Source organism: Taeniopygia guttata, chromosome 2, assembly GCF_048771995.1.
Source record: "Taeniopygia guttata chromosome 2, bTaeGut7.mat, whole genome shotgun sequence".
Taxonomy (NCBI): Eukaryota; Metazoa; Chordata; class Aves; order Passeriformes; family Estrildidae; genus Taeniopygia; species Taeniopygia guttata.
The window spans coordinates 148,617,884-148,645,721 of NC_133026.1; positions in this window are offsets into that span (position 1 = coordinate 148,617,884).

The following is a 27,838-nucleotide window of genomic DNA, read 5'->3' on the forward strand; positions in this document are numbered from 1 at the left end:
ATATCAGAAGCTTTCTAGAGCAGAGATCCAGATGTCATGCAGTCCATGTGGGCCAGGTTCTGATTTTTCATACAAATTTTCCTTAAAATATGGGGCAGGGAAAAGTCCTGCAAAGGCTTAATCCTTCCCTTCCCTTCCCTTCCCTTCCCTTCCCTTCCCTTCCCTTCCCTTCCCTTCCCTTCCCTTCCCTTCCCTTCCCTTCCCTTCCCTTCCCTTCCCTTCCCTTCCCTTCCCTTCCCTTCCCTTCCCTTCCCTTCCCTTCCCTTCCCTTCCCTTCCCTTCCCTTCCCTTCCCTTCCCTTCCCTTCCCTTCCCTTCCCTTCCCTTCCCTTCCCTTCCCTTCCCTTCCCTTCCCTTCCCTTCCCTTCCCTTCCCTTCCCTTCCCTTCCCTTCCCTTCCCTTCCCTTCCCTTCCCTTCCCTTCCCTTCCCTTCCCTTCCCTTCCCTTCCCTTCCCTTCCCTTCCCTTCCCTTCCCTTCCCTTCCCTTCCCTTCCCTTCCCTTCCCTTCCCTTCCCTTCCCTTCCCTTCCCTTCCCTTCCCTTCCCTTCCCTTCCCTTCCCTTCCCTTCCCTTCCCTTCCCTTCCCTTCCCTTCCCTTCCCTTCCCTTCCCTTCCCTTCCCTTCCCTTCCCTTCCCTTCCCTTCCCTTCCCTTCCCTTCCCTTCCCTTCTTCCCTTCCCTTCCCTTTTTTTTTTATTTATTTATATAATTTATTTAATTTTAACCTCTCCAACTTCAGCATGGGAATTTTTTATTGATCCAACATACCTCATAAATCATCAACTGCTCTCAACCATCTCTTCAAAAACTCCAAATTATTTGTTTCCAAAGTAGACTATTTACCTTCCAAATGCACCTGCTTCTCTTTTTGAGCCTCTTTTCACACTTCTTTCTTTCTTAACTCATAGATGGCTCAAGGCATGAATTAATTATAATTTTTTCATCTCTCTCATCTTTATTTATCAAATGGAGGCACAGCTCTTCCCAAGTGCAGTGGTTTGTAAACAGTGCAAATTGTTTGCAGAACTCCTGTTCTGCTCCAAGCTGGGACAGAGCAGAGAGAGGCAGAGGAATGTGCTGCCTCACAAATGGGACTTACAGAGTTATGCATGCCAAGACTCTGTAAAAGCCTTATCAAACAAAGTCAGGGAGGGAAAAAAAAAAGCAGAAAAATAATTATCAGGCAGCACTAGTAAATAAAAAATATGTTTAAAATCCAGATAATTAAGCCTTGATCTAGGAACAGGGGAATTCCTGCCTGCATGTTCAAGTCTTTTTAAACCTGAGTTTGAAGGCAAAAAGTAGTGTTGTTTAAGTTACTTTTATTATTTTTCCCTCTGGTGAAGAAGAAATCACAGCAAAATTGCTTGATTGTTTCATAAGAGGAAATCAAACAGGTAATGAAGGGCAGCCTGCCATGTTGATTGTTTGGCAACTTTTTAATGAGTGGTTCTGGCAAACATGTTGGAAGAATTAAACAAAATCTTTTCTTCTGTGTGATATTCCAGATGCAATCCTGTTCTAGGGTGACCCTGCCTAAGCAGAGAGGTTGGATCAGATGAGCCACTGTGGTCCTTTCCAACCTGTGCTTGGAATTCTGGGGTTCTTTGTGGGTCTTTGATCTGAGAAAACATCAGCTGTATACTGAGAATAGGTTTAAAATAATCAGGAAGGAGATCTTCCCTGTGAAATGATGAGGCCCTGGCATGGATTGCCCAGAGGAGCTGTGGATGTCCCATCCCTGGAAGTGCCCAATGCCAGGTTGGATGGGGCTTGGAGCAGCCTGGGATAGTGGAAGGTTCCTTGCCCATGGCAGGAGGTTGGAACAAAATGATGTTTAAGAATGATCTTCTAACCCAAACCATTTCCTATTTCTATGATTGCTGATGCAGGGGACTTTAGAAAACCCCAGTTTGCATATCAAGGTGAATATGTTCCTAAATCACCCAAATGTGTTTAAATACTCCTAAGAATCACTAGCTGTGAGAAGTGATACGTGAATGTTGATAGTTTAATTCCGCCCTTTGTCTCTGTATGGTTGTGGGAGACCATAGAGGATCTCCACCTGCTCATGGGGGACTGGAAAAGTCCAGAAAGGAGAGACTGAACAATACCTGTGGGGAAAATTCCTTCTTTTCAATTTATCAAAGCTAACAATTTCCTTAGTCTGGATATGCAGGAATAGATTGGACCTCTGCATCCACCACACGGCCCAACTGAACACACATAGCAACACACATTGTGTCCATGATAATAACAACTGTGCCATAAATCTGGTGTATTTTGGCAGCAATGGTCAATTTTATAATGTATTTCTGATTTCTTGTCCAGGAGATTGTGCTACTCTCATGAAATGACACTGAGGTGCTGGAGAGGTCCAGAGAAGGGAATGGATTTGGGGAAGGAGCTGGAGCATGAGTCTGGTGAGGAGAAGCTGAGGGATGTGGGGGAGCTCAGCCTGGAGGAAGGGAGGCTCAGGGAGGATCTTATCACTCCTTCAATTCCTTGACAGCCAGGCCCAGACAACAAATGGTAGGACAAGAGGAAACTGCCACTTTCTGAGGTTTCTTTTCTCCTTTTTTCTTTTTTTTTTTGTTTCATTCTCAGATCAGAAAGTAAAAGGATGAGCTCAGCTTTGATTCCTATTTTTATCTCATCAAGTAAAATCCCTGAAAACATCCTGAGTTCTGCAGAACTAAATAGTCTTGAATGCAAAACATCCTCCTGCTGCCAAGACAACTTTCACTATAGATGAAGTTCTTTAACTGACAAGACAAATATAGAGTAAGGCAGATAGAGTTCAACGGAAAGAGAATGAGGTTGCAAAATGTTACATGGAGTGATTCCAGAGGATATTTTTTTTTTTGGTCCGAATTCACTTTATTTTACACTCCTGGATTTGGCTTTGCCCCAAAAGCAAGTCTGTGGTTGTGTCCATACCTCTGTGAAATTCACTCTCTCTGTCCAAGATCAAAATCACAAGCCTTGTATTCAGAATTCCAATGATGAAACAATAGTTATGGCACAAGAACTTCTGGAATTAATAACCTGTATATTTCTCCTCTGGTCTTCTTCTCCCTTCCCATCCCATCTCCATGTCAAGATGCTGCTGATTCTCCATTCAATCTTTTAAAGATGCTGCTGCTGAACTTCACACTGATAAACCACAAAGTTTTAAGAAGGAAAAGAGAAGTGAGGGAGTAAAGGAAGAAACAAAGAGAACTCCAGGTTTCCTGCTAAACATGGATTAAATTCTGTGAAATTACTATTTTAATAATATTTTTTGTTTATCTGTACTACAATGACAGCCGTGTCAAGGAAATGAGGGAAGAAAAAGGGCAATCTGTACTTTCATTGTCCAGGCTTTAGTTCATGAAGGGGAGGTAGAAGGCAGGAATTTAGTTGCCCATTGAATTAATGGTTTCCTTAAATGTCCTCAAAAGAAAATACACAGCAGAAATTTTAATTTGCAGCCCTTCTGCAGAGCACATACTAAGCTTTTATGACACAGTGCTCTGTACACAATTCATTCACTGGTCATTGGGAAAAAACAAACACAAAGAAACTGGAAACCTCTTACAATAGAGCAAAAGTTACTTGCCTGTTCATTTTTCACCTCAATATAGACAGAAAAGGAGAAATTCCTGCTTACACATTGTATCTGGGCTGTTTTTAGCACTGCTTCAAGTGTTGGTGTCTGGTCTTAACTGCTGCCCCCAAATTCCTGGAGGGTGAGATCTCATATGTCAGGTTAAGGTTTAAGCAATCTGGAAACCAAGTGTTAAGCACTTTTTAAAGTTCAAGGATGGGTTGAGTACCTGTGTAGTCATAATCCCAGAGAAAATCCTTCTGCTGGAAATGATCTCTATCACTGCTCCAGCTAAAGCACAAAGGCTTTGTCACAGCAAACTCTTATCAGCTTTGAGGGGAACTCAGCTCCTGTTCTTTGTGTACACTCAGCATCTTCCCAGAGTGAGCCACTGTTAAAAAAAATAATCATCACTGAGGTGGACTCTTTTACAATCCATGATAACACATTATATATGAGATGTGACCACCAGCTAGAGGGAGGCATCCAAATTTCTGTTTCAAAGAGTAAATAGCAATTCAGTGGTACATGGAACAAAAGAGCTACGTGTGGGAAAACAATCTTCAAAGAGCCAACATAAAAATAATGAAGCCAGGGAAAATGAAATTAGAAGATGAAGTAAAACCAGAGGGAAATATAGCAAGGAACTATAAAAGGGATGGTAGATCGCAGTTAAAATAAAATAGACAGCAATTTAAAAATAGTTTAAAGCTCCTAGAAAGTTGTGAGAGAAAAACATTATGATGCTAGAAAAAAATGAGAAGTGATAGCACAACGTAGGAACTGTGGGCATAAAATTAATGTATTAAAAGTAATGATATGCTTACACTGCAGAGAAAGAAGACCCATTTCACAAGTGATAACACAGAGATTCTTCCCCATCTCTGTCAAGGTCATGGACAAAAAACCTGCAATCTGCATGTAAGTGGGATAATGAAGGTGTAAGGCATGATTTAAAATTCCTTCTTCCAACCTCTGTGAAGGTGTCTTAGAGCACATTGTCTATCCCACATCCCAGCAGAACTGTCAGTGGTTAATAATGATTGATTTGGTGGAAATAAAAGGAAAGTGAAAAATCTGAGCAAACAAACGTGTGGGATGAGGAATTCCTGGCAGCTACCCTGAAACAAGCAGCTGTGCATGAGCATGGAAATGGTCACTGGGACAATTATCATGCACTTTGCCTCCAGCATTATTGTCATTCTTTCTTTCACTGGACAAATTGTAAAAGTCAAACCAGCCATGTTATAGTGACAGGGTTTGTGCCATGGCAGTTCTCCAGGTAACACTGAGTAACACACCTGAAAAGCAGTGGTGAAGAATTGAAAATACACTTCTGTGCTTTGGTTTTCCTCTTTTCTATCTCCCTCTTAGCAGATGTTCCTTTTTGCATCCCATGTTTGCATGTTTATCCAGGAGAGCTGGGATGGCTCCCACTGGATTTGCTCTTTGCAGGGCTGAGGAACGCTCCTTCCAGCTGGAGAGAAAGTGCTTTGGCAAGAGGCTGCTCCTCAAGAGACAAATCTGGAAACTTTTTCTGTCCACTTAATACTTATGAAGACTAAAGGAGTAAATACAAAGTCCTTAATGCTTATAAGTGAAAGACTCATCGCTGAGTATCTCCAGAAGGCAGGAACTGAAGTGCTGAATTTGAATTTCAAGAGAGTCTGGGTCTCTCCTGCATGTTGTAAACAGATTTTCATGGAACTTTTTGAGCTCAAGCTCAGGGAAAACTTATGTGGTGATTACATAATAGATGTCTTGACACTTCTTGCAATTTTGAAAAGCTCCATTCAGAGTGGGATGGTAAAATATCATAAATTGATTTTGTAAGATGTTTGGCATGCAGTAACAGGGCTGTTGCTGTAAACAGCACAGAAGAAATCTGGGAAGATCACTGTGTCAATCAAGCAGTTTTCCATTAGAAATGTTGCAGTCAAACAAAGATAAGGATTGGGGTATATATAATTTATGTCATGGATTAATGATGGACCTTCTTGTCCTAAACAACCACCTAAATAAAGTTTATCATCATAGCCTTCCAAGTTCATTGTCTTATTACATACCACTGGCAACCAACAACCAAAAATGTAATGACTGAGAACTGGCTGGAGACGAGGAGCATGTGGGAAATCTAATCTGCCTAAAAACGACAAGTCAGACTGATAAGAATGACTCAGAATCTTGTCAAACATGTCAAAGCCAAATCCAACATATTAAAATTAATCTTTACTGTGGTAGTTCCTGTGACCACGACTCACTGGCTCAGGAGTCATGTTGCTTTCAACATTGCATCTTCTTTGCATTCCTCACTTTGACAATGATTTAAATTGGATTAAACGCAAAATACCATACAAGAAGTTCAGGAAATCATTAGGTACGAAGTGTTTCTAGTGTACAGGAATAATTTTAAGAGCAGCAGTATATGTGCCAACATAATTAACAAAGTAATGCCATAATGCCAGTTAGTACTTTCCTCAAGTGAGAATTTTATGCTACTGCATTTCAGTGTGGAAAAAACTAATTTATGGTGTGTCTGCAGCAGGCAACAATAAAGCTCTTGTTTGTTTACAAATAAATCTTCCAAGGAAATGAAATGCTTGGGAAATTGCAGGTAATGCACTTCCATTTTTGACTGCAAAATGAGGGCTGTGATTTCTTGATTTCCATGGCCTTACAAAAATAGCACTCATAGTAGAGCAAGAGTTAATCAGCTAGAACAAAAACTGAGGCATCAGCTCTGCAGCAGGACATGGGACAGCAGGAGATTGTTAGAAAATAGTGAATGGCCAGTGCTCCGTAGGAGTCAGAGGTGGTGGTCCATGACAGGGATTGGGAGGTAATGCTGGAAATATAAAGCATGATTGAATGCACTTCTAGAAAAATATGTATTTATCACCTAGACACACACATTTCACTTAGCAAGAGTCCTCCCTAAATAAGAGGATAGCAAAACCTTCCAAATACAGAACAGCAGAGGGAACTTTCCCTTCCCTTCCCTTCCCTTCCCTTCCCTTCCCTTCCCTTCCCTTCCCTTCCCTTCCCTTCCCTTCCCTTCCCTTCCCTTCCCTTCCCTTCCCTTCCCTTCCCTTCCCTTCCCTTCCCTTCCCTTCCCTTCCCTTCCCTTCCCTTCCCTTCCCTTCCCTTCCCTTCCCTTCCCTTCCCTTCCCTTCCCTTCCCTTCCCTTCCCTTCCCTTCCCTTCCCTTCCCTTCCCTTCCCTTCCCTTCCCTTCCCTTCCCTTCCCTTCCCTTCCCTTCCCTTCCCTTCCCTTCCCTTCCCTTCCCTTCCCTTCCCTTCCCTTCCCTTCCCTTCCCTTCCCTTCCCTTCCCTTCCCTTCCCTTCCCTTCCCTTCCCTTCCCTTCCCTTCCCTTCCCTTCCCTTCCCTTCCCGCCCCTCTGTAAATTTCTGTAAATTTACACTATTAACCCACAGGATGTCTGGAGCTACCCTAAGCTTACAAAGCAATGCAGTTTTTTTAGACCACTTCAATATTTTTGATTCAACAGTTTTATCACAACGTTCCAAGGCTATCTCACCCTGACTAAAGCAATGCTTAAAATAAAGTTGCTTTTTTTTTTTTTTTTTTTTTTAATTTAAACCTGAAGGGAAACATCTGCTTCCAGTTGTTGCAGGCCTGCTAAAACTGTAGTTAAAGTGAACACTGGATTTTTACTGGAACTTGGGTTTGCTTGACCAAGGAGATACCTCCAGCCTCTGTCATAACAGCAGCTGATCTCTACCACCTTTTAAATGTCTTTATTCTTACAGCAGCCATATGAAGCAGAACATTTATATCCCTATTTGATCTTAAAATATCCCTTTAATGCATATAAAGGCAACACAGATACTAATGAGGATAATTGTTGCAGAAAGGTAGAAAAAACATAAAGAAAGGCTTCATAAAATCAGGCCTGCTCTCCTGGAATGAGTGGCTGGCCTTGTCAAAGCTAGCATTTTCCAAGTTCACATATGAAAGCAATCCTGTTGTAAGCAATTCATTAGTATAAGAATCTATTCCTGGAAAAAAAAAAAAAAAAACCACTTGCACCTGTATGAACTGTTTTTACACTGTTAGATAGAAAAATGAAAACTATCTTTCACAAACAACTTCCCTGCACATACACACCAAGAGTTTGGGTGACCAATCAATACAGAATAACAACTTGGTATGAACCAATAAAAGTAATTGGCAAGAAAAACCACTAACCAATTGGAGTCCCACATGAGTGTCAATTATTTCGGGGTTCTCTGGGTCAGGGTGACCCCAAGAGATTGTAAACAGTCTTTTCTTCCCTAGCCTGACACAGCCAAAGAAGGAGCCTGGAATGATTCTGATTGCGTTTTCAAGGTTGTTTATTTCTTATCTAAACATTCTTTCTCTGACCTGCCGAGCTCTGCCCAGCAAGTCCACCATTTTGCCCTCAAGCCTTGGGCAGCTCCCACATTATATACTCAAAACTAGGTGTGCATGTTTACTATTTCTTCACCAATTCCCACCACTTATGTTAGACTGTGAATCTCTACCTTGAACCAATAGAAAAGTGCCACCATCACACCGAGATATGGAGGACAAGAAGAAGGAAAAGAAGGCTAGGATATGCCCAAATTCCTCCATCTTGTACTCCCTTGAACCCTATTCTAAAAAGCCCCAAAATTCTACTTTTCCACCCTGTGTTAGTTCACGTCACACTACTAAAACCGTTGTGGCTTGTAATTCCTCATACAAAATTGGCAGTTTTTTCCAGAGACTAAAATTGAAGCCACAAATGTTTTTGACTTCTTGCCAAGGTCTCCAAGCCCCCTGCCAGGGTCTTGAGATAGCCAGAGGGATTCCCTGGACTCCGACACATGAGGTTTGTAAGACTGTATAAAAGGAGTTACGTGACTAAAAAATAGGCATTTTTCCACCATGCAGAAAATGGAGTCCCGTGTGATTTATTCCCACAGATACTTGCATAACAGGCATGGAATTGTTAAGGCTGGAAAAGACTCCAAGATCATCGGATTCCACCATTCCAGCAGCACCGTGTTCACTGCTAAATCACGTCCCCAGGTGCCACATCCACAGACCTTTGGAACATTTCCAGGGATGGTGACTCCACCACTTCCCTGTTCCAATGCCTGAAAGTGAAAGTTTGAACTCTCCTGAATGACTTGCCCAAGGACACGGAATTTTGGGGTGCAGTAAAATCCCATTCTCTGGAGCATCTGCTTGTCGTTTAAACCACTGAATCAGCCTTCCTACAGCCTTCAGAAGGATGCTGAATTAGCACATGGAGGCAATTATTAAGGGCCAAAATTTTTTATTGATTCAATAAAATAATTACTTGTTTTGTTTCAGTTGTGGCTCTGGGAAGATTCTTTACCTGTATATTGCATTAATGCAGAAATCACCATTGCAGGATCCTCATGGTTACAGTACCAACACCTATGGATCTTTCTTAATGTAGGGCACATTAAAAAACTCCTCTCAAGTCCTTTGAAAAACAGGTAATCCTACTTAATAGACCCAGAGACAGCAGAGCTCTGCCTGCAGTTAAAGCTAAGGCTGTGACTACACTTGCTGGTTTTTCCTTTCCTTTTTTTTCCCCAAAACCCACTGCTAAATCCAGAGAGGAAAAGTCTCACAATGCTTATATCTATGACCATGAGAAAGAAGAACCTCATTTATTATGGAAATATAGCTCATTTGATGCATTTGGAATTTCTTGCCAACGTTTCAAATCAGGTAGTTTAGGAAGCATTAAAAAAAAAGTCAAAGAAGAAAAGCTCTGGAAAGGAAATGACACTGAAAATTGCCTCTTAAACGTTGCTGATTTTGCTGTACAAAACTAAAATGCATCTAACACATGCTATCTTAGGAACTCCTTCATCCCATCAACACATTTATCACTAGATCCTTCTGTCAGTGTGTTCCCTCTCCCTCCTTTCAGTAGTCATTCTTCCAAATCCCAACCAAAAGGAAGGAAAAAAATGTTATTTTCTGTCTCTTTCACAAAAATCTAAGTAAGATTGCATTGTCCAGACTTGTTCAGGCGGCAGATGAGGAAGTGTGTCCATGTCCAGGTTGCACATACTCCCTGACCTTTCTGTCACCTGAGGAGTGGTCGCAGATGACCTTGCTCTATCAAATCAACTCCAAATTTCCTTTATTTGTATTGAAAGACAGCCTGATTTACCCCAGACAGACTTCCTGCTTTCATGAATGGCCTCCAAGACACCTAAAGAGTGCCCCAAAGAGCGCAGCCTGCCCATGAACACCTAAGGGCAAGAGTGGTCTCCAATTTTCTTTTAGTCTTCCCTAAAGGTTTTTACACCTGATAAGGCCCTGCACCAGCACAGGCTGCTGGAGACAACTCCATGGGAAAGACCTGGTGGTCGTGGTGGGCAACAAGATGCCCATGACCAACAGTGTGACCTGGGGCCAGGAAGCCAGTGGGATCCTGGGCTGCATTGGGAAAAGCATGGCCAGCAGCTTGAGGGAGGTGATCCTGTATTAAATTTTCCTTTTCAACATTGTTCATTTTCTTTTTTTCTCTTTTCTTTTTTAACAGAAAAAGCGTGAGATGTAGCCCTGATTTTTAAAAGTGTTAAGGTTTTTTTTTATAGTTCTTTTGAAAATTTTAAAGTTCTCATAAAACTTTATTAGCCTTCTGATAATGTTTACATATCTGAGAGTCAGAGTTCCCACACAATTTCATGTATAAATAGAATAATTCACATATTTCTCTGTGGGTGGAGAGAAATGATTGATTGATCTTTGGACCAGTGTGGTTGGAGAGGTGGTAATTCTATCCTCCAATCCATGGTCACCTTTGGAATTCTATAAACACCAGATGTTTGAGTACAACTGAGTCTTTTTCTCTTTTGAAATTACCAAGCTTCTGTGTACTCATTTCATGTCCAATAGCGACAATCCTGCCCCTCTGCTCAGTCCTGGTGAGGCACATCTGGAGTGCTGGGTCCAGTTCTGGTTTCCTCAGGAGAAGGGAGGTGTGGAGCTCCTGGAGCAGATCCAGGGAAGGACTGTGATGGTGAAGAAGGGACTGGAGCATCTGTCTTACAAGGAAAGGTTGACTGTGCTGGGCTTGTTGATCCCTGAGAAGAGAAAACTGAGAGGAGACCTTATCCCTGTCTGTCAGTGTCTGCAGGGAGGGCTCCGAGCAGGGCCCCAGGCTCTGCTCTGTGGGGCCCAGCAATGGCACCAGAGGAAGAGGCAGGAACTGATCTCCAAGAAGTTCCACCTGGACATGAGGCAGAACTTCTTTAATGTGTGCTGAACTGATTGTCCAGACAGAGTGTGAAGTCTCTCTCACTGGAGATATTCCAGAGCCATCTGGACACAATCCTGTGCCTGTGCCCTGCTGGAGCAGGGAGGTGACACCAGATGACCCCACTGTGGTCCCTTCCTGCCTGACCCATTCTGTGTGTCTGTGATTCTCCAAAGGTTGTCTGGAGAAAGCATTTTTGCTCACAGTGTGGAAGCAAATTATGCTGAGTTTTCAGGTGCACACTAAAAGTAATGGATACAAAGAAAACTACACAAAGCTGACTAAATTTTAGAAAAATTCAGCCACAGCCATTTCTGGTTTTGGTCAAGTAAAATGTCCTTGTGCTGTGTATCAACAGATGAAGTGGAACACTTTTCTAACATGAGGAAAGTACAGCTGCAGAGCTCTCAGTAGAGTTGGACTGAAGTTTTTAAATTACTACAGTATCTAAAGCAAGTTTTTTAGAATAGTAGATCTATATTTTTATACCTATCAGTGCAAGAATAAGATGTATTTTTTTTGCCTAGCATATACATATCTCTTCAATGTCAGCCTGTACAGTGGTCATTTGTTTTCTTGACGGCACAGTCATAGGATATTTGAGGATAAGAACTGTATTTGAATCAGAATAACATTCCTACCCATCAGATCATGGTCTTACATAAACATAATTGTCCTAGAGAAGTTTCTGCAGTGAATAGGAACTGCTATTACGAAAAAATTGCAGTTATATCAATTACTTATAATCCTTAATTACTGTTATTACAACCTTTATTTCTTGTTATAGCACCACAGGTATACACAGCACAAAAAAAAACACCTTGGTTTTAAGCCTTCTCTAAGAAGCTGGTGATGTAAAGCACTGTGTTAAGGTTAAGGTTCAGGTTAATTCTTGGTCAGGTTAATTCTTGTTTTTTCTCACTATGTTGCTGCAAAACCTGGCACTGCATCTCTCCATAGGAAGTTTGCCATGAAGCAAGAGAATTAAGGAGTCCTTAGGAATTAAGAATAGATTTTAGAATACATATGGAATCAATAGCACTCTATAAATTCACCTCAGGAAATAATTTAATGCTCTGCACTTATTACTATTGCAGAAATTGTGCACTGAATGCTGCTTTAAGCTCATCTGTAATGCTCAAAGGGCAAAGCTCACAAGTCTCTGATCTTGCTGGATCTGTATGAGCAGTGGTGGTCACTGAAACCAGAGTTCAGGCGGGGTGTGCCTCAAATGGACCAGCTCACTGAGCTGTTTCTGCTTGCAGTGGATAAATTCTGCCCTTTACAGAAGATACCTGGGGAAATTTAGCAGTTCCTGCAAAAGGAGCTCATGAAACATCCCTGCAGGTAGTTCATCTCATGGCCTGAAACCCTTAGAGGCACCTTATTGCTTGCTGACTCCACTTCTTAATTTATCTTCAATACTTCTTAAATCGATACTAATGAGCTAAAGAAGTTGTCAGGGAAAGAAACAAGTAAACTCTGGTCTCTGCATCAGTGCCAAGACAAAATGGTGATGTGGATGTTAAGAAAAACAGATCTAGGTAGGTATATAGAGGGGATTAAATACATAATTAAGGAGGAAACATTCTTGGAAGAAAAGAAAAAATCATTGAGATCTGCTGCTCATTATTTCTAATTCATTAAAAAGTAATTGCTACATTTTACTCTTCTTATGGCTGAAGATTTTAAAGGACTTTACAAGCATTAGCAAACCAACTTTTCCAGCATCCCAAGCAGAAAGTTGAGGATTACTATGTGCACTATGTGCATGGAGAAACTAGTCATCATTAGTATTTGAAGATAATTCTCTAAGTCCTGGGAACCAAAGACATCTTTTAGCTCTTATTTTACTTCCCTAGAGGTAGAATTTTTATGTAGGATAATTCTTTATAATTTTTCTTTTTTTTCTGGAAAATTTTGGCTTGGACAAATAATCTAGAGCCATCAGTGACTCCTGCCAGAAATTGCAGAATAATTAAATAATTTTTCCCTTTCACATTTTCAGGCTTTGACAACAAGACACTGAAAACTTATTAAAATTCAGATTGACATGTGTCAGTATTTTACTGAGAAATTGTTGTCAAAGTTCAGACATAAAATTCTTAATTACTCCTGTGGTGGTCCTAGGTCAGCCTTGGCACGAGTTGTGCACAAGCAGCAGCAACAAGACCATGAGCAGTGGTTGCACTGCAGAGACCAGAAACTTTTTCACTCTTGTAACACTGTATCTTAACACACAAAATCGAACTGCCACATGTAGAGGCAAAGATAATCTGAAAAAAAAAAAAAACTTTATTTCTATCCTCCATCTAAGAGCAGCAGAGGAAAATTTTAGCTCATCTTCTGCATCCCTTTAGGTATTAAAATAGAAAAGGAAAGAAATAAGATACTCTATGAGGGTATCCTGAGCAGGTTTTTTTTATTATAGTTATTATTAACCAAACAAATCAGTGATTGGGGAAGATACTATCTATGAATAATGAAAGGTTTCCTTTTGTATTCAATTTCTAGATGATTTGTGATTAAATGGATGTTGTTCGTGAAATAATAATAAAAAAATGCTGACACCATAAATCAACCAGAACCAATCTTCTACTTTCCCAGGCATTTCTGTAAGAAAATTAATTCTCTACACCCAGGAACAAGCCCTGTATCTCAAAGTAAATTGATTAACTGTGTTTCAGCTCTTGTGTAATTAGGAATAATGGTTCCCATTCTTTTGGGTGAGTGGCAGAAGCAGGACTGATGAGTTTGCAATGTCTGTTGGTGAGATATTGTTGAGGCCTTGTTGCCTCATTGCCTTGTACTTTTTGTCCTGTGAAATCTCATAAACTAAACCTGGATCTCTTTGTCTGGGATTTTTTGAAAGTGCTTGACCCTCATCAGCTTCTCCATCTTCCTTGGCTGTGACGTGCACTGGGAGAACATGGATCTGTTGGATGGAGCACCTGGAGGAAAGGCTGAGAGAACTGGGATTGCTCAGCCTGGAGAACAGAAGGCTTTCTGGTAACCTGATTGTGGCCTTTAAGTACCTGAAGGGAGCCTAAAAGAATGATGGAAAGACACTATTTAATGAGCCTGAAGTTACAGGACAAGGGGAAATGGCTTCAAACTGAAAGAAAGTAGGTTTAGATTAGGTATTAGGAAAACATTCATGAGGGTGGTAAAGCCCTGGCACAAATTTTCCAGAGAAGTTGGAGATGGCCAGTCCCTGGAAGTGTTCAAGCCCAGACTGGACAGGGCTTGAAGCAGCCTGGATAGTGGAAGGTGTCCCTGCCCATGGCAGGGGGTTTGATGAAATTTAAGGTCCCTGACAACCCAAACCATTCTGTGATTCTGTGATCCTATGTCATGGAAGAGACTTTTTGTCTCAGCCATCAAGAATGGTTAGAAGGTGTGACCCCAGAAAAACAACACAGAGTTTCTTCCTCCTTCCCACTCTGTGCCTCCCATGCAGAGATCCCATGGATGGGGAAATTCAAGCATCTGATGACCTGTAACCCTATCCCTACATTCATGGGCTAGGAGAAGGAACTTGGCACCATGCTGACAATGCACATATTCTGGCTGATCTAAGATGGAAAATAAGTGCTATGTTGTCTCTTTGGCAGCCTCATAAATTTATGCTGGTTTCTGGCATCTGGATGCCTGAATATGAGACAGATATGGATGGATCACATTTACCCAAATCATATTTCAGCTTCATCTCCACTCCCATGTTTACATTTGCTACCATGTGGGACACTGACCAAGCAAACTGGACTGATTTTTCAGGTGAAGCTTCACAAGGTCCTGTGGCACCTGCTCTCTTCATCCTTTCCGTCTACGTATTTAGGAAAAGTAAATTTTGTCCTCCAAAATTATTGTTTTACAAATCCGGGCAGCTTTCCCTCTCCACATCTGTTTTTGGGCAAACAGAAATAAAGGGCTTTCATCATTCTAGAAATGGAAGTGTAGCATCTGAGGAACACAGAGTAACAAAATCTATGGGAAACCCATGAATTCCAGACAATATTGAGATCGTAAATCTTCACTAAACCACTCATTTAGCTAGTAAATTCAGCATGAGCAGGGGGAGTTTGGACTGGGTCTTTACATTTTAGTTTCTTTGTAATGTGTTAAAGTACATTTATGGGATTTCTTAAATCCACAGAGGCCTTCTATGGAGTATATCACTTCAAGACATATTTCCTATGCTGTTTGCACTGTTTTTCAACCCATTTTGTTTTGAGGATGCCTGAACATTTTCCACTAGAGGTTGTATGCCTCTAAAGAGGTCTTAAATATAAATCACATGGCAAAATAGAAACTGAAACTCAAAATACCCTGCATTTTTAATGGTATCCCCAGTATTCATCTTTAGGCATGGGGTCTTAGAATCTATGAGCCAAAATCTGCAAAAAATTCTTGAAAGCCATGGCTATTTGATTTATTTTTCACTGAAATAAACTTATATTCAGGGTTTTATCCTTGTTTTTATAAGTGATTTTAAGAAAATATATTTTTTGCAAATTTAACAAAGTTTAGTTATTATAGTAGCAATAAAAAAAATTAAAAATAACTGGAAGGGTGAACTTATTGCTTCATAGAATTTTCTTATAAGAGGCAGGAGAGGGAAAGGTGCTGATTTCTTAAGTGATAGCATGTGAGGGAATGGCTAAAAGATGTGTCAGGGGAAGTTCAGATTGAATATTAGGACAAAGGTCTTCACTGAGCTCTTGGTCAAGCACTGGAACAAGCTCCATAGGAATGCGGTCATGACTTCCAGCCTGTCAATTTTCAAGAAATGTTTGGGCCAAAGTCTTGGCTACAGTATTTAACTTTCCAGTTGTGTGGTGCCAGGAGTTGGACTCACTGATCCTTCTGAGTCCCTTCCACTTCAGGATATTCTATGAAAAATTGTGTGATATTTTCAGCCTAAGTGACTACATCTGTTTCTGTTGTGAAACTAGAATTCTATTATGTCCTTTGAAACCTTTGGCATTTTGTCACTTGTCAGTTGGACTGAGCTCTCCTGCAAACCAGCAATCAGCAGGTCTGCACAACAATTCCTTCCCAAAGCCCTCTCTTCCCCCATGAAACTGCTGTAGGATGACAGCTGTAATTATGCCCAATGCTGACGTCCAAACAAGCAAAGCCAGCAGCAGGTCAGAGATGAGAGAGAGCTCAGAGCATCTTTTTAGATACATCTGTGTTGTAATTTGTCTCACTTTCCATCTGGAACCAACTCAGCCCTGTCTCTGACCTGAGCATTTCAATCTGAGGATTTAGATCACAGAGAGACAAAAAGCAGAGAGCTTGGGTTCTAGCAGCTTGAACAGAAAATGAGACTGGAATTCGACCTGGGGAAACGAAACTGGAATCAGACCTGGGTTTTATATACAACACACCTCAAAACACATAAAATGACCCCAAAACTCCAGCAATGCTGCCAGGCTGCTGGGAACCAAACACTTCTGAAAAATGCCACGAACATTTGGGATGTGACTCTCACTTATAGTCCAGGAAGTGAAGATATTTGCTAGTGGAATGAAACAAAATTCCTAAGATTTACTGGTTTGGGTTGAAAAAGTTTTCCATGGGGATTTCTTAGGCTGGCATGAATAAAAGCCCATTAGTTTTCTCCTGGTGTCTGGGAGAGATTGACTGATGCTGTGGAGTGTAATGGAAAGCTGGCTAATCAATACTGGGCTCTTTTTCAGTTTAACTATATTAATTGCACATACTGTGTTCATTTGTGTCTGAAAGAGAAATAAAAAGGTGTGAACATCGATTCTTGCTAAATAACAACATTATGAAAGAACATTATTTAGGTATGTCTCAGCTCGTCACCATTGTTCCAGGGAGGCAGAATTATGTAGAGCCTTCTTCTGCTCATTACCCACGAAAATGAAGACTTGCTAACCATGACATCCATCATGTTCTAACACCATGGAAGTATTTCCACGTATCCATGATGTCTGAGTGATTGAGGCAGGTAGCAGGGTGGAAAATTAGGCCATACCTCAGTGGGCAGTCATTGGTTCTTGGCTGTAGACAGAGAAAATGTTCCCCCCTTCCAATCCATGGAAAATGAGCCCAGCAGCTTAAAAGTGATGATCTCCTTCTCTCCAGAGGGCAGAGTGATAGAGTGGAGAGAGTAGCACCTGCTCAGAGACTCCTTCCAGCCCTTTCTTGGACTTGTTGAGAAATGTGCAGAAAGTCTTGATTTTCAAACATCTCCCTCCTATCCCCCTGCCCAAATCCATCACATCCAAGCCAGATACAAAAGCTGGTGCCACAATTCATCCTCCTGCCTTGAGTTACAGCCAGAGAAAACTCCTGAAAAGAAAGTTTTGACCAGTGAGGTTTGGCAGGTTAAATTTCATGCTTTCCATGAGGGATTTGTGCACCTGAACCCCACATCAGCCACTGATGTAAGAGGAGATTTTGCATCACCATAACCTCTGACAGTCGCTCCATCACGAGGCATCTCCAGCCTGCTGCCACCTCCCTGTGCACCAGATGGGTCCTGGTCATTATCCCCAGTCTGGCACTGGCTCTCTATCAGTCAAAGATGCACAACAGATCCATTGTATCACAGCTTTTTGGATGTGAACTAATTAGGTGCCTTGAAAATATCATCTAAGCTTCTTCATATTTTCATCTTGCTGCCTAGGGGGTGTAATGTATGTCCAAATCCATTTATGTAAGGAGGATTCATAATGTCTGAGGAAACAAGTCTGATAATAAATAACAGTAATAATGGTAAATTGCAAAGTGATAACAAAAAAATTGATACTAAATAATGTCTAATAAAGTAGATGTATTTAATGTGCATTGCCTTTATTATCCTGACTTTAGTTGAGGTTCATGTTTTTCACTGCTGGGAACTCAGCCCACAGATTGTATAAAAGGTGGTAAAAATGCAAAGTAACATTATAACCTGACAATAACAAAGCGGAGATGCAAGACAGGGAGCACCTTCTGCAAAAAAAAAAAAAAACAAACAAAAAAAACCCAAAAACCAACCCTGCTGCCTTCAAAAGTTGTAGTGAGGATCCTTGACCTTGTGGTAAATCAAACCTGCTTCAAACCCTTACCCCCTCACATGTTTGTGGATCTATTGGCTTCATGCAAACATCCTGTGGGGAAGAGGAAATGAAAAGCAGCAGCTACCAAACAAAAATTAGAAATTGTCATTGTCTCCACATGCCAGTGACCAAGACAGAGAGGGCAAAGGGATAAAGAGACAGAGCAGGATGTAAGAGGCTGAGGCACAGGGTGGCTGAATTCCCTTGTTCCCAGCAGGCAGCCCATGATGTTGAGCTGCAGTTGAGTGTTTTATGCACTCTGGGATTTTGCAGCCTCGTGCCCGAGCCTTGGCCGTGGCTTTGGCATTGCAGCAGGGGCCAGAGAAAGCCACAGATTGCACTGGAGGCATCAGAGACCCAAAACAATGCTCTGGGACTTGGTTTCCTGGCAGGCTTCTCACAAAGAGTTTTCAGGCTCCCTTCAGGCATTAAGAAACTTTTAGAGTAAGGAAAATCCTGAAATTTTCCCATATATTAGCATAATTCCCACCATTCTGGCAGCTTTCCCTGCTGTGACATTAACACAAAGAGTCACATCCTGTACTGCTCTCACCTTTGATAAACTTATAATTTATGCAACCCCTTGCTGTAGCTGTAGTCAGCGTTGCTGTAGGATGTCAGGATATTTCAGGTGGGTCAGGAAAATTCAGTGTTTCACTATCCCTGCATGCAATTCTAAGTCCTGTTATTCAAAACCTCTTGTGACTGACAATATTCAGACCAAGAGAAGAACTAATTAGTCTGAGGTAGCCTGGGAGTCTTTCTGCTGAATTCAGAAGGCTTTAGGATCAATCAGCTGGGCTTTGTACTGCCAGGAATAAGAGACACTTGCCCTGGGCTGCTGTGACAGACTATTTCAGCTCCATGTATGAGTCATAGCGTTAAATTTCCTCTCTTTTTAATGACATACAGGTTCATTTGACAGCCATTTCTCATTGTTTTTCTGCTAAAAATTCTTTGGCAGGCTCTTTTGAAAAGACAGGTGTCCAAAATACGTATTTTAAAACCAAGCTCTATGAAATCCTCATGTTAATAGCTGGCTACCACTTGAAAATTAAGCTCTCACTTCCTGGGGCCTCTCTAACTATATAGTCAGAACCAGCAGTCTTCTTCTTTCTCAGAGGGCAGTTGCAAGTACATTCATTAATTAATTTTCTGGTTTCCCCAGGAGAGAAAGAGGTCATAGATTACTATAATTATAATCCCTAAATTTAAAATGTGTAAACCAAGGCATTGCAACATCACATTGCTTAGCAAGGCCAAGATTAAACAAAAGCTAGGACACCATCTCTTCAAAAAAAGAGGTAAAATCAATGACTGTAGGTAAAAATCTGTAATTCAACACTTCAAACCTGTGCAGGATGAGATGGGAGCCCATTCAACAAACTATTTGCAAAAGTCTTTTGGTTGTTTATTCCTAGAAGGAAATTATAAGAAGTCGATTGTCCCAGGCTCTGTATGAAATCAGTCTTTAGAGAAACTGTGATCAAAACCAAAAAGATGAGATCATGGTAACTTGAGAAGAAAATAGGAGAAGTCAGGAGCAATCCCAAGGATTTTTAACCTTCCCCTGAGCAAAAAGGATTGCCTGAAGCATGAAATCTTCCCTTTTAAAATTAAGATAATAATAATCTATAGTAGTGATTAAATTGCTGTTTCTTCACTGGTGTCATCTTCAAGAGCAGCACTGCCTTGGGAGTGCTGCAGTCCAGAATAATTGACTAAAAGTGATGTTTAATCACAATGATTGAGTCCAAATTCTGTGATGTGTCTGTGTGTGTTATGGCATGTCCAGACAACCTTTTCTCTTGTTCTCCAGGTCAGCTCATCTCTTACCCAGGTACAGGGGATTCTAGACCACCTAAAGGAAGGTTTAGGTGAGATGGGACTGGCTGGCTCTGTTTCTAAACCCCACAGAATTGGGCTAAATCCAAAACACAGACACAGGAGCTTGGAAGCACTACTAACCCAGTTCTAATGTTGATCAGTGCATTACCTTTCATGAGTTATATTTAAAGCCTGAGGTGCTCTGAGAAACTCATCCAGCTTTTTGCTAGTCAGCCTTTTCTTCCTCCTTCCCTTTTGATTTTTTCCTGAAAGATGCAGGCAAGTGAGAGGAATTCTTTTTAGCAGACAGCCATCAATGAGCAAGAAACCAACAGAGCGTGAACATGCAGAAAGAGAGACATCAAAATACAGTGAGACCAAAGAAAAAATAAGTATGGGACATATCACCTTCATTATGAGCATTACTCCAGCAAACCCTCCTTTTTCAGCGCTGTTATTGTCTGCTTGAGAGATGTAGGCTTAGGGCAAGTTACATTTCTCTATGTACCAGCCTTGTTACAAGGTGCATTTTCATGGTTGACTGAGAAAAGGGAAAGAGATTTTCGCAGTTTTGTTCTCCAGACACGTTTGGACAATCCAGTGTGAGCTGTTTTATAGAGTTTCTTTGCATAGTTTTTACTGCAGCTCCTTTTAGTTTAATGCCACAATCTCCTGTGCTAAAGTGTCTGATCCCACATAATCAAGGATTATCTTTCTAAATCATATGGAATAATTTATAAGTTATAGAAAAGGAGCAACTGGCCAGAGCTAAAGCATAGATAAATCACTGATATTCAAATGGAAGACTTGAATTCTTGCACACCTTGAAATATTACTTCTATTTCCATTGAAAGAGAAGTTCAAACCTGAAAGTTGCTGAAAGTTACACAAGGATATCCTATAGAGTCATTAAAATGGATTTGAGTTGGAAGGGACATTAAAGATCACCCAGCTCCAAACCCCTACCCCAGGCAGGGACATTTCCCACTGGACCAGTTTCTCCAAGCCCCATCTACCCTTGGTCTTGAACATTTCCAGGGATTGAGAGTCCACAACTTCTCTGGGAAACCTGTCTCAGTGCCTCATCACCCTCACAGTAAAGAATTTCTCCCTATAACTAATCTTAATCTTCTCTCCTTCAATCTCCCAGCCTTCCTTATCCCAGAAAGCTATTTAGGATTGCTAATCACAATTTCTCCTTTGATATACTTAGTTTCAGACTTGACTCTTGGCTTTTGGAGAACTAACATCAATTAAATTAATTATACCTCTGTGTGGTTGGAGTTCACTTCTAATATTTGCCCTGTATTCTTTCATGTCCCAAAAAACCCTACTTCTCACAAGCCCTCTGCTTTAGGACAGGGATATTTTGTGTTGTCTGTTTACTGGGGCAATGTTTGTTTCCTTTTTGGCCTTTCAAAAATAACTTTTTTTGTTGGAAATCCTGTGTCTCATTGTGGCCTATAGTCAGGTACACTAATATTAATCAATTAAAAGATTAGCAAATATCCTTAAAACACTGTAACCAGAGGGATGTCATTTTCTTCTCCAGCCTCCCATTTCCAAACACTGCCTTAAAAACCTTCTTGGCATCTTTTCCTTTTGCCATTTCCATTTTTACGTAAAATTCTGAAGGGGAGGGAAAATGCAGCATTTGTAGGCTAAAATAAATTAGCTTAGAAAGTGTTTGCTTCAGGTTTCTTAATGTTCCTTCCCACAACGTAAAGATTTATGATTTGAATAAAATGAAATAAAATTAAAAATAAAAAAGGAAAGAAAAGAAAACCCCTGAAGTTGCATTTTTATCGATTTGCATATTGTTTTTTCAAAGGAAGATTCACACTAGGCAACAAAGACTGAATAAATCATTAGGTCGAGACAGAGGAATGCTTTAAAAGAAATGATTTGCAACAGATCTACTGTAAAACATTACCCACGGCAAATGTTGGATCAGCATTATATATAGAGCTGCCACTTAGGAATTTTATGGGCTTCTTGGGAGGTTACTTGTGAAGGGAACTGTGCTCTCTCCAGCACAGGGCTCTGAACCAGGAGATCTGGACTCTATTTTCAGCAAAGTCAATGCCCTCACCATGTCAGCTAAATAAATTACTCCATTTCTCTGTTTGCCCTTGCAAAACTAAAGGTGAACTATTCATACACATGAACTTGGAATCTTATTTAGGAATATGCTGTGAGATCTTCAGGCGCTACAAAAATGGAATGTGCAGTTTCTATTATGGATTTTGGTTTATTTCTGAGAGAAAGTTGGAAATAATTTAGGATTGTGCATGCTACATGGCAAGATTAATCCAGTTTACTAGGCAAAAAATTACAATTTTTTTTTTTGTAGTGGAACAGTCTTTCAGAGTATATAAAATCTGTGGGGTTTTTTATAAACAGATTATATGGGTAATATTGCTTAGGTTGATTTTTTCTCTTAAGCTCTATGGAAACTAACAGCAAGAAACTTAATCCAGACTGATATTTTTGTTGCCCTTTCCATTTGTTTTTATTTTCAATGAGATGTTTGAGAAAAAAAAAATTGAAATCTGAGGTAATTTCAACTTGACTGCCCATATTTTCTCATGCACATAGACTGGAGTGATGAAGGAACCTGTAACATGCATATACTACATAAGCTCTGAGGGAGTTCCCTCAGCAAGTCTAAGTGAATTGGACATTGGTTTTATATGATTGGTGTTATTTTTGTAGCAGTCATCTCTGAGAGGTCTGTTGCAGCACTAAAGGAGATTGGAGTCCCTTTTCACCTTGGGAGCACATTATTATTTGAAACCTTTCATCACTTAGGCATGTAAGTTAGGTGAGATATTTACCTAGTTTAAAAAAACTGAATTTAACTTAGAAGTCTGCATCTGCCTTTGGCCAGGAACCATTATTAAATTGTTTTCCTAATTACAGGATTTTTAGGTAGGTAATATTATATTTTACAAATGTGAGGCTGTTTTGCTCCTTAATTAACCTTTAACTTTATTGTCCATAGTTCTTAATCAAAGATTATAGGATCAAAGATTGTCCAAGTGAATGCTTGACTGCTTTGTACATTTAATAGTTTATACATTTTACGTGTTATGTTTTCCTAACTCTGGTGACCCCTAAACACCTTCTGATGTTACACAGATCAGCAAGACATTCTTCCAGAAGGGGTTATTGGCTTTATCTCATCACCCTGTAAACAGTGACACTGGAGGGGACTAGAAAATTCTCTCCTTGATGTCAAACAATTGGAGGTCAAACACAAGCACAGCACTTCTGGTATTTTCATAATAAAAAGTTCCTCAGTGTTTTTTTAGCTAGAATGTTTAAATACAAATGAGATAGGCAAGACTTCAGATGGTTGCACCTCAACACTATTAAGTCAGGAGAGGCTTCTGTAAGAAGGGGGAATTTGAAAATTTCCTTCATGCCAACTGCATAGCTGAGTGCTGTCACCATGATCCACAAGGCTCTTGTAGCTCCGTATGTCCAAGTGCTAAACCATGCCCGTGCCCTTATGTTTTTATGTAGGTCAAATCTTTGCCTTGCCATCATTGGCAACAGCTCTTTAAACCAAAGAGAAATGACCTCTTTGTGATCAGTGTTATTACAATGAATTTCAGGAGAAATTATAATAATGGAGCACTTAAAAGTAAAGAGCCAGCACTTGAGGTAGCTAGCTATTAATTATAAATGCCAATCTCTATCAGGAATTCCTTTTTATGTAAAAGCAGTCTGTTCTTAGTACTTATTTTAGTGTTAATTAGAGGGAAGTGAAGATGAAGTGTTATCCAAAGATGAGCATTCATTACAAGGTCTGCTGGCCCCTTGTGCTTTTCCCTGGGGCGCGCTGGTGCTGCCCTGGCATGAGCAGACGCATTTAAGACATTGATGCTTTGTCCTAAGTAACAGTGAAGATCTGTAAGGATGGGATCTGCAGAAGATTCATGTTCCAGTAAAAGCATTTGTGAGGGTTCAGTTGCAGCAGAGAAAGATTTAAGTCTAAAATAACCAGGCAGTGGAGGCCACAAATGTGGTGGAGGGTCTGGAAAATCTCTGTTGTGAGGAGAGACTGGGAGCTGGGGCTGATTAGGCAGAGGAGAGAGAAGAGAGAAGAGAGAAGAGAGAAGAGAGAAGAGAGAAAAGAGGAAAGAGGAGAGAGGAGAGAGGAGAGAGGAGAGAGGAGAGAAGGGAAGGGAAGGGAAGGGAAGGGAAGGGAAGGGAAGGGAAGGGAAGGGAAGGGAAGGGAAGGGAAGGGAAGGGAAGGGAAGGGAAGGGAAGGGAAGGGAAGGGAAGGGAAGGGAAGGGAAGGGAAGGGAAGGGAAGGGAAGGGAAGGGAAGGGAAGGGAAGGGAAGGGAAGGGAAGGGAAGGGAAGGGAAGGGAAGGGAAGGGAAGGGAAGGGAAGGGAAGGGAAGGGAAGGGAAGGGAAGGGAAGGGAAGGGAAGGGAAGGGAAGGGAAGGGAAGGGAAGGGAAGGGAAGGGAAGGGAAGGGAAGGGAAGGGAAGGGAAGGGAAGGGAAGGGAAGGGAAGGGAAGGGAAGGGAAGGGAAGGGAAGGGAAGGGAAGGGAAGGGAAGGGAAGGGAAGGGAAGGGAAGGGAAGGGAAGGGAAGGGAAGGGAAGGGAAGGGAAGGGAAGGGAAGGGAAGGGAAGGGAAGGGAAGGGAAGGGAAGGGAAGGGAAGGGAAGGGAAGGGAAGGGAAGGGAAGGGAAGGGAAGGGAAGGGAAGGGAAGGGAAGGGAAGGGAAGGGAAGGGAAGGGAAGGGAAGGGAAGGGAAGGGAAGGGAAATCTCATCAACCTATATAAATATCCCCAAGGCAGGCACCAGCCCTCTTTCCAGTGGCATCCATCAACAGGATAAGGAGAAATGGCCATAAATTTAAACACAAGTTCCACCTCAACATAAGTAATGACTTCTTTCCATGGAGGGTGGGACAGCCCTAGAACAACTGCTCAGGGAAGGTGTGGAGTCCCTCTCTGGAGTCATTCCAAACCCACCTGGACATGCTCCTGTGTAAAATGCTCTGGGTGATCCCATTGTAACAGGAAGATTGGACTGCAGGATCTCCAGAGGTCCTTTCCAATCTTAATTATTCTGTGATTCTATGATAACAATGTCCATATTTTCAGTAAATATAGAAAAAAATGTATTGAAAATCCTGAGAAGGAAAAAAAAAACTGGAGACATTGACCAAAGTTTTTATATATTTTGACAGTGCATCCATGAGCCAGGAAGGAGGATCATAATTTGAACATACTTGAAAAGAACCCTCCTTGACCTGTCTCTGTTTTCAGAGGAGCTGACAGGGGTGATGAAGGTCACAGATGCCAACAGCCAGTCTGGTCCTGGTCCATGTCCAGGGAGTCCCTGACCACTCTTTCCCCATGCACTCCTCAAGAGAGCCCAGCCAGAGAGACTGCGGCTCAAGATAGAGCAGAAACTCACAGTTCTTTCCAGGGCAGTTCTGGGAAGGTTGGTTTTTTTGTCCTGCAGGATACAAAATTTCCAAAGATCCCCTCCAACCCCAATAATTTCTCTCATTCTCTGAGTCAGTGAAGGGTGAGGTTTTACAATGCTTGTTTTACTCATGTCTTTACGAGCTGTTGTAGGATTGCATTGTTTTTATCAGCTCCTTTACTCGTTCCAAAGTGAGTTAGGAGTGATTCATATGGAATAAGAGGGATGAATTTGAAAATCAATTTTGTCTTATGTATAGAAATACAGCAGTCAGTAACCTTTATTTTGGGGCAGACACTAATGAAAACCATCAGACCCATCAGAGTGAATGACAGTGATCACTCATTTGGTACAGGGCCCTTTTGAGAGCCTTGGCTAGTTTCATATTGGTCACTTGAAGGTGTAAAAAACACCTAAAAATGTCCTAATTATGACAACCTACAGTAAAGCCTTTTTCAGTTCCTATGACATATAAATCCAATTTTTTTTCCAAAAAGTTTCTTCTCTTCTTAACAAATGTAATCAGATATTCTTATTAACTACAGGAAAGTGAGCTGTTAGTCTAAAAATGTGATCTACATGCAGAGTCCTGAAGACAGGAATATGACCTTTCCTATTTCCTGAATTTTCCTAAGTGTTTCTTTAATTTTTACATGCATGAAAATGAGCTTCCTTTCTTTGCCAACTGTTGCCCTTATGCCTCTTTTCCTGCCATTAGAACTAAAAGTTTGGAGAATGTAATTGTAAAAATCGTGCTTTAATGTAATAGGCTCTAGAGACAAATGTCAGATTTTATTTCCACTAAAGCCGATAATGGCACTTGATAGAACCATTTATAATTTCAAAAGAGGGATAAATTATTCTCCTTAACTGATTTATTCATATCAAGCCATTTACTCTTTCCATGTACGTAGTGGATCAAACTGAGTTATGTTCCCTAATTGGCTATTGATACGTGTGGGGCAATTCTAACCATGCCCACCCACCCCTCTTTTATATCTGGGGATCATCAGAACGGGCCTGGGACCTTGGACGAACCAGCTGGAGACCTGCTGGCATCTACTCTCATTCCCCAGCCTCTTAAAATAAAGTTGTTCCATAGAAAGGAGCTACAAAACATACAGAGGAGTTGAAGGCAGAATCCCCTCTTAATCCTACTGGGATATGTTCTGCTTTGGAGGATTGAGGGTTTTCAAAACCCACTGGGTGCTGACCTCTTGATTGCTGGTTCACCCTCTCTAATGAAACCACTGCCTTGAGTGTCCTGACTGGGAAGACCTTTGCCAGGCAAAATAACCCCTGGCTCTAGGTCTGAAAGGAGTGGAGAGGTACACTTTGACATCTTCCCTTTATAAATAGGCACAAAGCATGGCAGGGAGGCTTTAAAAATAACATTCTTCTAAGAGAAAGGAAGATGAATGCTGAAAATGAAATTTTGACCCTGCTGAAGTCAATGGAAGTTTTCCCACTGATTTCAACTGGGCCAAGGCATCATCCAAAGCACTGATCCATTTAATGAGCTTACAATAGCTACACAAAGGTGGAGAGGGCCTTTGAAAATTGCATTCAGTGCTCCAGTGTGGCTGGGAAATCACTGGGTTTAGAAATCAGGGAAAATGCAACGATAGTGTCAATTATTTCAGTATTTACGGGATTATTAAGAGACGTGCCCAAAATACATTCACTAATTCCTGCTTTTGTTTGTCATCCTAAACTGTAACAAACACTTTGTATAGGCTTGGATATACATCTACATCACTGTAATTTTATGCTGCTCTTGTTTTTCTGGGTGCCCTCAGAGTTTTTCTGCTGCATTTTACCTAGAAATCAATGATAAAGTTAATAGAGATTTTTCTTTGCCCCAGACTGGTTATAAAACATGTCACAACATGCAAAAATTGTAAATACTGTGGATTTCTTAGAACAGTGCACCACATGGTAAGCAGAACCTTTCCCTACTGAAAAGAATGATCAGAGTAAATACAAAAACTAACTGTTTTGTTAAGGCAAGGCAGATATTCTTACCTATAGTTATCAATTCAGCTTAAATGGGTGTATGCTGATTTATACCACCTGGGGATATTACTCTTGTAATGCATCTGTGTTTTTATAAATGTTAAAATGTTTTTATTGCTTCCTTTACTGTTTTACTTCATGCACAGAACTGCCACAAATGTAATATACAATTATTCTCACCTGAGAATCTATTCCCACGCATCCCTGTACTTCATACACACTTGTACCTTCAAATGACTCCTTTCCCTGTGTTTTATGGGAAGATTTTGCCCTTCTCTGATTTTCTGTATAGCCCACTGGTTCTACCTTATTAAACTCAGTGATCCTCAGACAGGGTTTGCACCAGGACAATATTTAACTCTAATGGAAATTCGGCAACAAATTCCCAGAAGCATCTTTGAAAATTTATCCTTTGGCATTATAATTACTTTCTGTTCTTCATTCTACCCTGAGTGGTTTTGTTTAAAGTCATTCCTGGAGTCCACAAGTAGTCAATCTGTGTGTGTGCTCCTAGCAAATGCACACAGCTCCTCATCTGCACTTTGATTTGCCAGGTACTTTTTCTGGCTTTCCTCTAAAAGGCTGTAAATCTGGCAAGGAAAAAATAC